This window comes from Dermacentor albipictus, chromosome 9 (genome assembly GCF_038994185.2).
Source record: "Dermacentor albipictus isolate Rhodes 1998 colony chromosome 9, USDA_Dalb.pri_finalv2, whole genome shotgun sequence".
NCBI lineage: Eukaryota > Metazoa > Arthropoda > Arachnida > Ixodida > Ixodidae > Dermacentor > Dermacentor albipictus.
In genome coordinates, this window is record NC_091829.1 from 109,526,663 (window position 1) to 109,540,690 (window position 14,028).

Sequence of the window (14,028 nt, forward strand, 5' to 3'; positions counted from 1 at the left end):
CTACAGCAATGGAATCCAAAACATCCATCCGGTGGAAGTGGGTAACAATGTCAGGAGAGGTGCATAAATTAGAGTTGCTGCACATCACTTTGGCGTAATCCTAACAACAACGATCATCGAGGCATCTTTTAAGGCAGCATCAAGATTGCAGCAGGACACTACAGAAGTGCTACCACTAGAGAAGTTAACCCCTGCATTCACAAACTTACCTCAGCTCTTCCTCGACTCTGCCGAGCGCATGGAAGCACTGCCTATCAACCCAAGCAGTCACCAAACTTCGACAACACTCTCCTCGGTGATTCCCCTGATGAGGAGCCGTTTAGGAAACACCCCTCCAATCGTGTGCCTTTGAGTAAATGCTAAAGAGTGCTATCACAAAACTATAGTTCAAGAATCACTGAGAGGCGTTACTAAGACACGGTGACCGCTTCAATTCATGGGTTGTGCTGCCCTACGCAGAGTCAGTGCAGAGTCAAGCACCAAGTTGAAGCACATTCGTGAATACGGCCTCAAGTCGCAGAAGCCAAGGCACCACACACGACAGGTGGAGATTGCACGATCTGTCTTCAAGAGCTAAGCGTTGCCTTTTCTTTTGCTTCTCCTTTAATGTGATGTAAACAGAAGCAATGTACTAATCTTTTCCACCAACCAAGAAAATAATGCCACTATGTTCCTTTTAGCTTCAGTGGCTGTTAACTACTTCGGCGGCTCGACTTGACGAGCCCGTCATATTTCCCCAATTCTTTCTCCCCGTGCTGCAGTAGGAGTGTGTCGCATGATGATTATTATAATCATTATCATAATCATTATCGTAATCATCGTGTGATGATGGCCACCTTCACAGAGAGGCCACAGGAGTGCCCCCTAAACACATGAAGCCAATAGACAATAAAGCCAAAGAAAGCACAGGGTAAACTACTTATTACTTGCTATTTACCCCATGTTTCCCTTTGTTTCATTGTCCGTTAGTTTCATATAATTGTGGTTAACAAACATTGGGCCCCTTAATTCCCCCCCCTTCTTCCCATTCAGGAGCACCCCTGGCCATTTCTACGGGAGCACTGGCTTCCTCAGTCTATACCGCACGGGCACCTTTTTTCTTTCTCGGCATAAACAACACAGACAGTACACAGACAAAGGAAGACACACACTTACGGAGACAACAGACAATGAGTAAAATAGAAAGAGACAAGAACAACAGCCCGAGGCAGAAATTTGCCACAAACAGCTACAATGCACAAGGCCTCCAATTCTACATCGACCCGGCAAAGAAGTCTGCCGCCGCTAAGAGAAAAATATGATACACATCACGGACAAACTAGCTCGATTTAAGAAATCAACATCGGTACAAAGTGGAGCTGCGATACTAATGCAGAACGGTTGACGACTGGCCTGGCCTGCAACACTGCAAAGCACCATAACCGGTAGAAACGAGACGTGACACGCAAGTGGACAGCAAGCCAATGAGCAACAGGCCTATTAATCAGTTGTTAGTTTACACACAAATTATTAGTCCAACAATTTCATGCCACTGTCTGTCCTGAGCTATGACACCCACGTCGTGTGTCTTATATCCTGTTTTATTTTTGCTTTGCTTTTTTGTTTGCTTGTTGTTGTTGTTGTTGTTGTTGTTGTTGTTTCGTTTTTTTTAGGAACCAGTCCTCGAACGAGCATCAGGACAGTGTGTAGAACGCTCACTGTTTGATTTTAGTGGCCTCTTCAAAAAATGAAGAAGCAAACTGGCCAAACCCTCTATTCTGCGGGTCCTGCTATTCAGTCCCCACAAGTACACTCTCTGGGCTGCCTGCAGATATGGCCCATTGCAGCTTAGCCACTGTCCCAGATGATGGTTGAGATTAATCACTTTTCCAACACACGGGGGCAAGGGAAAGACACACTGATACAGAAGGCATGGTCTCCTGCTGCACAGACAGCAACGGCATGGTACAATGATCATATTGTGGCCCTGCTATGCCAAGCATCTGCGTCAAGCAGCGCCCTAGTCTGATGTGCAATGTCTCAGTGAAGGAACAACAAAATGAGTCATGGGTGGCATATACAGATGACCCAAACAGTGAATCTCTCAAAGTTATCTAAAAATGTCAGAGGGACAGGTGGACTCTCGGTAACCCACGTTGCAAAAGTGGGCAGCTAACAGTTGCCAACACTGTACCCTGTCCCATCATAACTCGGCAAAGTAAGAAGGCTTCAGGTGCAGTCAAGCAATTGGATCCCGGTAGCGCATTACTCCACCTGCTAGGCTGAACCAAAGCAGGAGCTATCGCCCGCTCCAAGAAGCGTCATCTGCGTCGTCTGCGTCATCCGTTCTGTCATTGGTGAAGTACATGTTCCCCAAGCAAAACGTTGTGTGCTTACCACCAACCGGCTTTTACTACTTAACAAAGCCCCTACCCATGCAGTCATCCATAGGCAAACACTATTAATTATGAAGACCTACTCAAAAATATGGAGACACTCAAAAAACATGTTACTCACTTGTCGTCCCCTTGCACCAATGTGCATATTTCTAAGCTAGAACCCAAGGTAGTGCCACATCTACGTCCACTGAAGTTCTTCATTTTTTTTAAGGGGCTTTGACTTAATAGAAGCAATAGCAAAAACTGTCTGAAACAAGAATTTGTGGCTGTTAACAAAATGAAATCTAACGGCTCTCTCACACGTGAAGTGAGAAGGTCCCACAGCCTTGCCTGTTTGCCGAGTCACGGTGAGCCTGAGTATATCGGCCCCAAAGCATGAAATGAATGTGACGAATGAAACATTATCTTCGTACATCCATGCAGCAACAAGGATCAGTGATTAGTATGGTTCTAGAAGCACCCTCAGTCTGCTTAGGGTGACAGTGTCATCGAGCTCATGAGCTCTCACTGTCCGCTACAAGGACAGGAATGGGTTGGGCGGGATGTGGCGAGGGTGAAAAGTGACAACGGGTGATAATTGACAATGGGTAATGAGGAAAACAAACCGGGAAGAATAGCACATCCAGGCTTCTGTGAACGACAAACCTGAATGTGCCTGTGAACACTATATTTGTGACTGACATACATAAGTGGGTTCAAATGCCACAGCAATGCCATTTTTGCAAAATTGGCAGTGGCCTCAGTGCTTTCCTCAAAGATCACCTGTGAGATTCTGTTGTTGCTACTGCTGCTGTGTCAACTAAAACACGTTGCAGTGGACACACCTTGAAGGGCAATTCGAAGCAACATTATCGCTGCCTGGTAGCAAATAAAATTTTTGCTAACACAAAGATAACTTAATTTTGCCTTGCCAATACAATAAAATCACGATATAGCGAATGCAGATATATAACGAATTATCGAGTATAACAAAGGAAATCCAAAATTTGCTCTGCCATGATTTATTTCAGTGAGTTTTCTACTGCTGTGATGAAAACAAAGATGCAAGAGCCATGACAGTATAGGTTACAGCAAAGGAAATATTTGTTCGCTTGCAGCTTAAAGTATGCATTCTAGAAGCAAAAATTAAACAATCCGAAAGAGCAACTGAAATGGCATATGCAGGTTGTGCACGTGCGACTTGGCCAGCAGCTTGGCTTGGCTGTCCCACAGTTGGCTTGCGGACGTGCCAATCCTGTGTAATCACCCAGATTGCACGGCTGCATATTAACGATGATGCAAAGTGCGTGTTTTAATTCTGCATTGCTCACGTGCAATATATTGGCATGGCAAGCCGACAGGATGCCATCAAAATCGTCTGGACAATCTTTTCTGGCCTGCCTGAGCTGTTATGCTTGCCTTTCTCTCACACGGACCTGATTGTGACTATATTTTGACAAAGTCAACATGTACACTAATAACAAATACTGAATATAATGAAAGTAAGTTCATGTCAGGTGCGACTTCCGTTATAACGAGGTTTGACTGTACCAACCACTCACTGACTGGCTGCCCAAGTGAGCATGAAAGAGCAGGCCTAGCTGGAACTGCACTGCCTACAGAGCTACAGCTATCACAGCAAGTCTGGGCGTGTTTAGTCACATGACCAGCAGGAGTCACAGTACAGCATTGAGTAACAGAAACAACAGTGCCACGCTGGTGTGGTTTTACAGTTCATGCCTTAAGCGGTGACCAAACATCACCGATTGAGTTTGCTAACAAACTTCACATCCTGAGTCAAGAAATGTTGCCAAATGGTATTCAATGCGCATAAGTTCAGAGGCAGACGGGCCTGCTATACCAGGAGCAGTCAAAATGTTTCCAGAATTGCTTTGCTGACACCGAACGAGCGATAAGATAGCATGCACATGCTTGGGTAGGGGGCTAGATGTGTTTGCATGCGCAGGCAGAGCAGGTCTGGACAGGCATCACTGGACGTGAGTGGTGCGCAGTTGTGGATTCGTGGACGTGAGTGGTGGGCAGTCGGCCTAACGTCACAGTTCGAACAGCATGCGATCGTGAAGTTCGTGTGCAAATTGGGAAAATCAGCTTTAGAGACACTGTCGGTCCTCCAGCAACTGTACGGTGACAATGCACTAAAGAAAACCACAGTTTGCAACTGGTTTGCACGGTTTAAGAAAGGGCAAGAGACGTTAGAGGACGAGGAACACAGTGGGAGAGCATCGGCATCCCGAAACGACGAAATGATCGCCAAAGTGGAACAACTGATACGCCGTGATCAAAGAATGACAATCGAGGAGCTAGAGCAAGAAGTGGGTATCTCACACGGATCAATTCATGCCATTTTAAGCAATGATTTCAAGATGAGACACGTCAGTGCGAAGTTTGTTCCGAGGCAGTTAAACGCAGATCAGATGACTGTCGCATGACAATCGTTGGCAAGCTGTTTGAGACGCGTACACAGGACCCAATGTTGCTCCAACAGGTCGTCCTTAATGATGAGTCTTGGGTTTTCGCCTATGACTCGGCAACAAAACAGCAGTCACCAGAGTGGCACACACCAGCGTCTCCCAGACCAAAAAGATCATGCATCATCAGATCCAAAGTCAAAGCAATTTTCATGGCATTCTTTAAAACCTGCCGTGGTTGCTTAATGGCTATGGTGTTGGGCTGCTAAGCACGAGGTGGCGGGATCGAATCCCGGCCACGGCGGTCACACTTCGATGGGGGAAAAATGTGAAAACACCCATGTACTTAGGTTTAGGAGCACGTTACAGAAAAGAAACCCAGGTGGTCCAAATTTCCGGAGTCCCCGACTACAGCGTGCCTTATAATCAGATTGTGGCTTTGACATGTAAAACCCCGTAATGTAATGTGCATTCTTTGACATCGATGGCTTGTTGCACCGTGAGTTCGTACTGCCTAGACAGTCTGTTACTGGCCATTTCTACATGCTAGTTTTGCAAAGGGTGTGCGATGCAGTTCGAAGGATGCGATGAGGCAAGTGGCAAGGCCAGTGGTGTCTGCATCACAATAAGGCACCAAGCCACACATCACTTGTTATGCAACAATTCCTCGCCGAGAATCACGTTCCAATCATCCTTCAACCACCGTGCTCTCCGGATCTCGCTCCAAGTCACTTTTGGCTTTTCCCTACTCTGAAAATGGGCCTCAAGTGGACACGTTTTAAAACCGTGGAGGACATCAAAGCGAATGCGACGGCTACGCTCTCACAGATTACGAAAGAAGCCTTCTACTGCTGCTTCCAACAATGGCAGGAGCGATGGAGCAAGTGTGTGTGCATGCAAGGGTCGTACTTCGAAGGTGATTAGGTGAGCATTGCCATAGGTCATAACATTAGCACGCTGAACCACCATTCCGTAAACTTTTTGACTGCCCCTAGTATGTCAGTGCATGTCGTCAAGTGTCGCTCAATGCAATGTGACATCCAACAGTAAATTGTTTGGTAGGGTCTCACACCTTCTCGGGTGATATTTATGACTGATGGCTTCCAGCGCAACTTTCATCGCAGTGTTCAGCCTAATGTTTCACTACAGCCAATGGACATTTTGTCTATGTGCTCACGAAGCATACAATGCACCACATATTTTAGCACATCTGCTTCCGTCGGCTTAGCCAAACAGCTCGCACTGAAGGCGACATCACCAAAATGTGATCAAATGGGAACATGGCCACTGCTACACCATGTATCGGTGACACAGCAGCAGCACGTTTGTTTGCAATGAGGAGACAGCACTTAAAGGGCGGAGTGTAGCCAACACCAGGTGGGAGTCGCAGCCAACAGCTTTCACAGTATTGCAATCGGCCTTATGAAATAAAATCTCATTGTCAATGTTTCGCATTACACAAATAAAAACAACTGCAACACAGCTTTAAACCAGTACAACCACCAGCATTGCTCCACACCATGCAACCAGTTCTTAGCCTCTGCCAAAGGACAGCTGCAGTTCAACGGGAACCAGACCAGCAAAATGGCTTAGCCCTGGTGCTGCAGTATTGCGCAAATCAACTCAAGGCAATGTAAAGAAACCCACGAAAGAGCAAGTGCATGTGTTAAACTCAAAACCCAATGAGCCGGACCTCTTCGAACATTGATAGGTTAATGAATGCAGGTGAACTAGGCTGTACATGCCACAACCCACAGGTACGGCGTCATTCTCTCTATTTTAAAACTTGGTGCCCCACTTCAAAGTAAAAGAAGTCTGTGCTGTGGGCACCCAGCCATAGGGTTGAAAGTGTGTGGCAAAGCTTCCAACCAATGAATTAGCAGCAAGTGCCCCTAGTGAGAATTAAAACTGCTGCAGCATATTACAACTGCACACTATAGAACAAAATGCCGAACGTACTTCCAGGTGCAACTTGACTAAAAGTACTGGCACGAGGGCAAGAGGTGCAGAGCGAGCTCCTCCAAGCACTGTTACTAAAGAATGCACCACTCCCTTTCTCTCGAGTTCAACTTAAGTTAAAGTTACACGTGCAGTGCTTGCGGCAATCGTTTCTGGAACAAACAAAATTTTGTCCAGAGACTCGCAAAACATCTACCAGCACCACGGCACCAGTGTCTAGACTCTGGTCAACAATGCCACACTCAATTCTGGTGAGATATGCACAGGAAGAGCCCGCTAGGATGCTGTCTGGTCATCGTCATCATCATTTTGCTTGCCCCAGAGCCAGCAACTCCTGCCCAGTAGGGCAGGCAGGCACGCCACGCTAGCATCTCCAAACTACAGGCAACAGAATGTTGTCATACAGTTACCGCTTTACCACTACCGGTACCATTATCACCTCTTCCAGCAGTCTATCTGTACGTCTAGGGCACATTAGACGGCTGGTACACCCATGAGCAAAGGTATACGGACCACTGCATTGACGTGCCTTCTGACGGCACAGCGTCTGCAGTCGAAAATGAAGCCAAAGCGGCGGTGAGCATACATGTCCCACCATAACTGCCAGCGTGTTATATTGCTTTCCCTGAAAAGGTTACGCTGCTCGTCGACTAAACGTCAAAGGGGTGCTGCTTGCTCTGCTCTGTCACATCCTCGCCACTGTTTCACTCAGTTGGTGTGGCAGAGTTGGCTAGTGTGACCGCCGCGCGCCGCAATTCTATTGTTATCATGCAGCCTGCTGCCTTCTCTCGCGCCTTTTGATGAATCACACATAACATCTTGCTTGTTATTGGGGCGCTATAGCATCGGAAACGCTTCCAATATTTGCTCTTGTGTGCTGAAGCAAGGTTTTCAATCAGTGTACCTTGTCGTGACGTGGAGTGCGACAGAGTATTGACAATATATTATCTGACAGCAACATTAGCATGTCAGCTTACCCTAAGAATACTCAAGAGACGAACGAATCTTCAAGTTACCTCCTTCGCCAGTTGTGGAACGTAATCTACTTTCTAGTGGCAGACATGAATTAAACTCTATAGCAGCATGCAGCATATTACTGCCCTGTTCTTATATTTTGGCCTGTAGCAATGTTCCCGCAGTGGTCTATAGGGAGACTTACCCGCGCATTAAATGCACTCGTCTTCGTTGAACAGTTTCAGAAGACAATAGCTGTACGGTGGCTTTTTTATCTTGTTAGTCTTTTGAGTGATACATACAGGCACCACTGATACTCAGTCGCAGCCCATTTGGGTGACAAACCACATTGATTGCAACAACTTTCTTGATATCACGGCAGCAAAGGTTGGAGGCATTTCCGATTATATAACGCCGCTGCAAGGAGCAAGCAATTCGGTGCGAGTGATCAAAAGGCGCCAATGGAGCTTCTTAGCTGTGTGACATTCAAAGAAATCCAATGCGCAGTGGACACGCAAGCCAGCTCTGCTGCGGCCACTCACTGAAACAATGGCACAGATGTGACGGAGCAAAGAAAAAGCGAAGTCGACAAGCACCATAGACTCGCCAGGGAAAGCTATACGACACGTCGGTAGATATGATGGGACGTGCACGCCGACTGCTGCGCTGACGCGACTCTCAACGGTCGGCGCTGCGTACCGCTAGAAGGCGCTTCGGTTCAAATTGCGATGCGCTTCCGTGGTCCGTATAATTTTGCTCACGGATGCACCCAGGTACACTGGTGTAGACAGCTGGTACTCTGGTGCACAGCTGGTATCTAGGTATCAGCTTCTCAGCCGGTATGAGCTGACATGAACTGCTACCGGCTGTACCAGATGCTAGCTAGCACAAAGGTGGTGGCAGGGAACTGGCAGTATGCTATCGTGTCTCTAATGTTGCACTCGGTTTTGATGGGGTATGTGTACGAGGATACTCGTTTCCATGACCTCCGGTCACCATCGCATTCTGCCGCAGGGACGACGGTTCTTGCCTGGATCATTAGAGAGGCACGCCTCGCCGTCACCTCCCAACTCCAGGCAGTGTTGCACACTATACTCTAGTGAGGAGGTCTACAAGCGGGGAAAGTACCTGCCAGCGACACTGCCTGGTTATCAACCCGCCGCATGTGACAGAGCCAGCGATTCTATCCTGGAGGGGGCGGACAGGCACGGGCGTGCCGTGCTAGCGGCAGGCCGCAGAGGAGTTCGTCAGCGGTGGCTGGGGGTGGAGGGGTTGCACCTTTTGGGCCTCTTCCGGGGGGAGCGCCTGCTAGGGGGGCCGGGGGGCGCCTCCGCTGCCGCCCTCCGGAGGGCCGGCCCCCCTCGTCACCTGGGCATGCTGCCCGACGCCTGGCGGCTCGAGACGCTGAAAGACAAGTGTGCACAGTGTTCAACAGCACTATTATAGCTAAATATTATAATAAAGAACACAACTATATCATCATCATCATCAGACTATATAAACTAAAAAGTAAAGAAAAAAGGTGCAGAAAAAACAAAAAGGTTTCTACAAACCACTATCCTTGATTTCATGCTTGAATGGGAGGTGAATGCAAGGTCAAGAGGCAATGTAAGATTGACCATGACTACCATACTTTTCTCACTATTGACCGCAGACTTGGTCAGGTTCAGAAATTGAAATTTTGCTCTGTGGGCTATCTGTATCGGCATACCATACATGATTTAACTTTTTTAGGATTACAAGGACATCTGAAATAAAGCGTATTAAAAAAACTAGACCTGACTGCAACTGGAACATTTTACCATGCTAAATCACATAACAAAATTGACTGCAGATTGGCGAAAGCTATGAGCAAAACAGATGTATACTCTCTGTGTACAATCGTTAAAAAAAAATCCACATTCAAGATTTGCTCCATTAGATTAAACAGCAGGAGGGGATTAGCCAAGGAAAAATTCTTTATTTTAAGCTCAAAGTTGCCTCTGCGGACTGTGAACCTGGTGTGGGCTATCGTGTGAGAAGCACAGTTGCTGTTTGGTCACTGCAAGAAACATACCACTACAATGCTGGCTATGTAAACATTGAATTCAGAGTGTAATTATTGCAATAAGCTTCCAAGATGTGTGAAGGCATAGCTTCTGCTACTGAAGTGATCAGGGCATGGCTTGCCATAGGGTAAACAATAATAGTACAATCAGGAACTGACTTGCAAATAGAAAAATAGCATGCACAAAAGAAACTTCAGTCTCCAATGTGTGGGGATGCGCGACTCTCGCGTGTCCCCTGATGTTTTTCCCGCATAGCGCGTCTCCTGTACTACCGCTTCGCCGCGTGGCCTGCGTGATGCCGCAGCGGTCGATGTGGTTGAAGCGCAGTGCGAGAGATGGCGCGAGTGTTGCGCTGCTAACGCCGCCGACAGGCGAGGTTACCTGGGCGCCGAAAGGAAGGCGCTTGCTCTCTTGGGTTCGAGACAGCAAGCAGCACGGACGTACCGTGCCGCGCGCGCCGACCCATGCTTCTGCGAGACCGCCTCGCGTGGCCGCCTTCGAACGCGCCACGATTCGCGTGATCGTACACGCGAACGACCAGGCGTTGGGATCCAGCATGGGGCGAACATATTCGCTCGCTACCAGGTCGCAGTGAGTCGGACTTCTAGATTTGTCGCGCGCCCATCGGCATGTTTTGTGGATAGCAACTCGGCTTGCAGGCATTGATGTATGAAAAGTGCAACAAATGCCCTTGTGATTGTTTGCACTACTGTATTGTCGTTCCTTTGTCCCAAGAGTACGGGTGAGATACCCCACATCTCCCACAAATGATCCCCTCCAGCCCTAGCAGTCATTAACCATGACTATAAACCAGAACAAATATCCCTCAGTGTTGCGCAGTGTTGTGGTAATCTTGTTAACCTCCCCTATCTTTTGCCATGAACAATCTTCTCTTCCAGGCAAAAAAACTGAGTGGAAACACCTGGCACCACCTGATTGAGAGGTTTAGCTTGTCTCCAAACACCTCACCATTTACGGACCAGGTTACCGGCACTGTGGAGGAAATTAGCAAAGCTGGTTGCAAAATCTTGTCATTCTTTCTCCAATTTCAATGCATTTAAGAAATTGTTGTGTCGCATGTGTTTTCCTTGAAGGAAAATTTGAAGGAAAGGGCTTTATGTTAATGATTACGTATCTTGCTACTCACAGCTAACGCTTAACACCAGCAGAATGTGGTAAGTCACTGCAGTTGCAACTGTGCGTGCTCTCTGTTTATACTCTGCGTCACAAAATGTCGCTACCAGTGTTGCTGCTGCCATGTACCACTCGAGTGGACCAGTTTTCCGCAAACGTTGATATATTTACCGACAAGCTATCCCTATTTCCCTATTTCAGCAACTATGCAACACACCACTGCGTCGTCTCTCTCTCTCTCTCTCTCTCTTGACTGCTGCACATCGTCCTGCACAGCTCTGGGATGCCCCTCCACTCTGAGCAGCAGTTAGCAAGGAGTTTCAGCAGCACAGCTGTAGCAACTTATAAGCACAGATGGCCAGACAAGAGACATAAGCCCCACATTCTAGCTCACAGCTTGATGTTGCAGAAAAAAGTTCACTGACAACTACGATACTCCTTAATGAGAAATTTGAGTGCAGCTCTATACATGTTTTCAGTTCGCGACATATTGAAACATCGCACCGATCACCATCACCCGACTGGCAGAGCCGGGACGTGTGGCAGTATACTATATAGACCAGCCACGCAGTTGCCGCTTGCCGGCAACTGCAGCTTACGCAATGATAATCTCTACAGGTAAACACTTGTGGCGAATGCTATGAGAGAAGGCAAGCTTTATGGTTCTTTTCTTCCTTTCACCGCTCAGCCAGCGCTGCCACTGCTGAAGAAAATGAGCTTTCAGGTTTTTTTTTTTTTTTTTTCTTTGCCCCGCTCGGCTGGCACCACCGCTGCAGCGGTTACACGGACATCTTTTATCGCCCGCAGCACTCCGTGTTTGCTTTCTCATTCTTTGCTGTGCTCGTTCACTCAGTTATGCCGAGGGACAACGCCAACGTACGAGCACCTAAAAGCTGCGCTCTAAATATATTAGAAGTGATGGAATATAAAGGTGTCATTGGTTTTCCTCTGTAAATAACGATGTAGTTTAGGACGAAGTTCAGATCAACTAGGTATAATCCCACCTGCCTCAGGTAGAATCTTATGACATTTCTGTTCTGATTTGAATTTTTCCGCTCATATTTCCTTTCTCTATAGGCATATTTGACAGGTCATTTCAGAGCACTCTGGCAGTGCTGCAAAAGTCACGAGAGAGAGTTTTAAAGCTGTACTATGATTGAGTGTGTCTGGTAGAGATAATCTGGATTTGTCGTTGCCTCTAAATCACATTTATGCTTACAGTAAAATGTAGTCACTGTCTTAAAAGAGTTTAGTAGAGTAGTTTGCTGGGCCAGTTGGTGCATGGTCTGGCCGATCGGTCAGACAGGTCGTTGCATTAATGACTGCATGCGTGAGCATCGCTATTTGCTACCTACAGGTACAGGAGGGAACTTGCCATTGCATTGCAAAAAATATGAATGCCGACCTGTTTTTGATAGTGTATCGATAGTGGGGAGAGAGCGCAGCAAAATGGAAGGAGAAATTAGCGAAGCGTTCCACATGAAAAAGTTGGACACGCATACGTGTGTGAGTGAACCTTCGGTTCATATCAATGATAAAGAACTGCAATTTCGAAATTTATCATGTCATTCCACGTGTTGTTGCCTTTGTCGGGACGGGGTGTGACTTCACTTTTGTGTACGTATAGAACTTTTGTTGATAATTGTCTACAAACCTTGTTATTGTTCTTGGGTGTATACGCATGTGTGGCGGTGATTTGTGGAATGTTTTCACAATAAACTTCAGTTGTATGTCCAGCGTTGTCCTGTCTGTTTCTACTTCTTGCGCTCGCGTCTGTACTTGCTGCGGAAACCACTATACGTCTTAAAAAGACTTTCGTAGTGAGGCCAGAGTCATCAGAAACTGCCAGTCAATATACCTTATGACTATTATAGCTCAGTGCTTGAAGCTGCGGTGAGTCACGGCCTGATGTCATAATGAGAGCAAGCTGCACCTTCGCATTTCACACAAGCTTGAAGCAGTCCGCAGCGGTGCTCAGTCATTATTCCGTATCCTGAGGACCAGCTACAGTGGCTTGTCTCTCAAGGCAGCTTTCACAGCAACAGCTATTATGGAGTCTTCAATGGCTCAAAAGGATGTACATGTATTATGAACGAAACCAATATCAGCCACAGGATTTTAAAAAAAACAGTAATGCCTCAGAATTCAATCTCACATTTCTTGCGTGCCAGCCAAACACACTACTGCAACTCTGTCTCAACTGCCACCTAGCATACTGAATGAAAACCAGGAAAACATGACATCAGCCCTTGTTTGTTTAGCAACGTGTTGCTTTGTGAACACTAGCTGCATCTGTACTCAATGGGCCATGTGCTTCTAAACATGCTGGGACTAGTCTTGAGAACTCTTGACTTGAGACTTGAGAAGTCTAGACCCTTTTGCACGAATTTAACAAAAGATTTTTGCATGAAACTGCCTGCTTAAGAAAACACCTCGTGTTTTATATACAAGTGCACTTTGAACATAATTGACATTTTACAGCAAACGGCTGTCTCTGTTGCAGTCAGCCCCGATTGGGTCTTCCCTCACAATTTCTTTTACTAAAATCAAAGGAGAAGACACACCAAAGGACACAAGAGCAGTCAAAGCAACCGTGATGAAATTGAATTGTTAGATCACTTACTTTTATCCTTACGCCAATATTCAAGCCAGAAGAAGAGGCTATTCGAAGTTTTACTTTGCTCAAATGGACTAGTCTTAAGTACCCCTGTCCTACTAATGGACTAGGCTTAAGCATCCCTGTCAAATTGTCATTTGGGGCCTGTGCACTTGGCCTGAGCCACAAATGTGCCTCATCCAATGTGCAGTAGTCTTCGATTAATTCAACTCTGGTTAATCCAATCTTCTGGTTAGATTGATTTTCTGGTTAATTTGGTCCTGAACAAAGGTCCCGGTTGGCGCCCGTGTATTTCTATGGGCCCAAATGTTTGTTATATCAACCCTAAAATCAGCCTTCACCGAATAATTTGAACTTGACCAGTCAGCATACACACACCTGACCCTTCTAATGACCCCAATAATGGCTCCTTTAGTGGCAGTCTATGTCTCATGAAAGCTTAGGGGACAGTGAACTTATTGAACACACGCAGGGATAGAAGCGGCCAAGGACGTATTGGAGCAGCTCTGGGTGCAGCAAACTTGGCACTT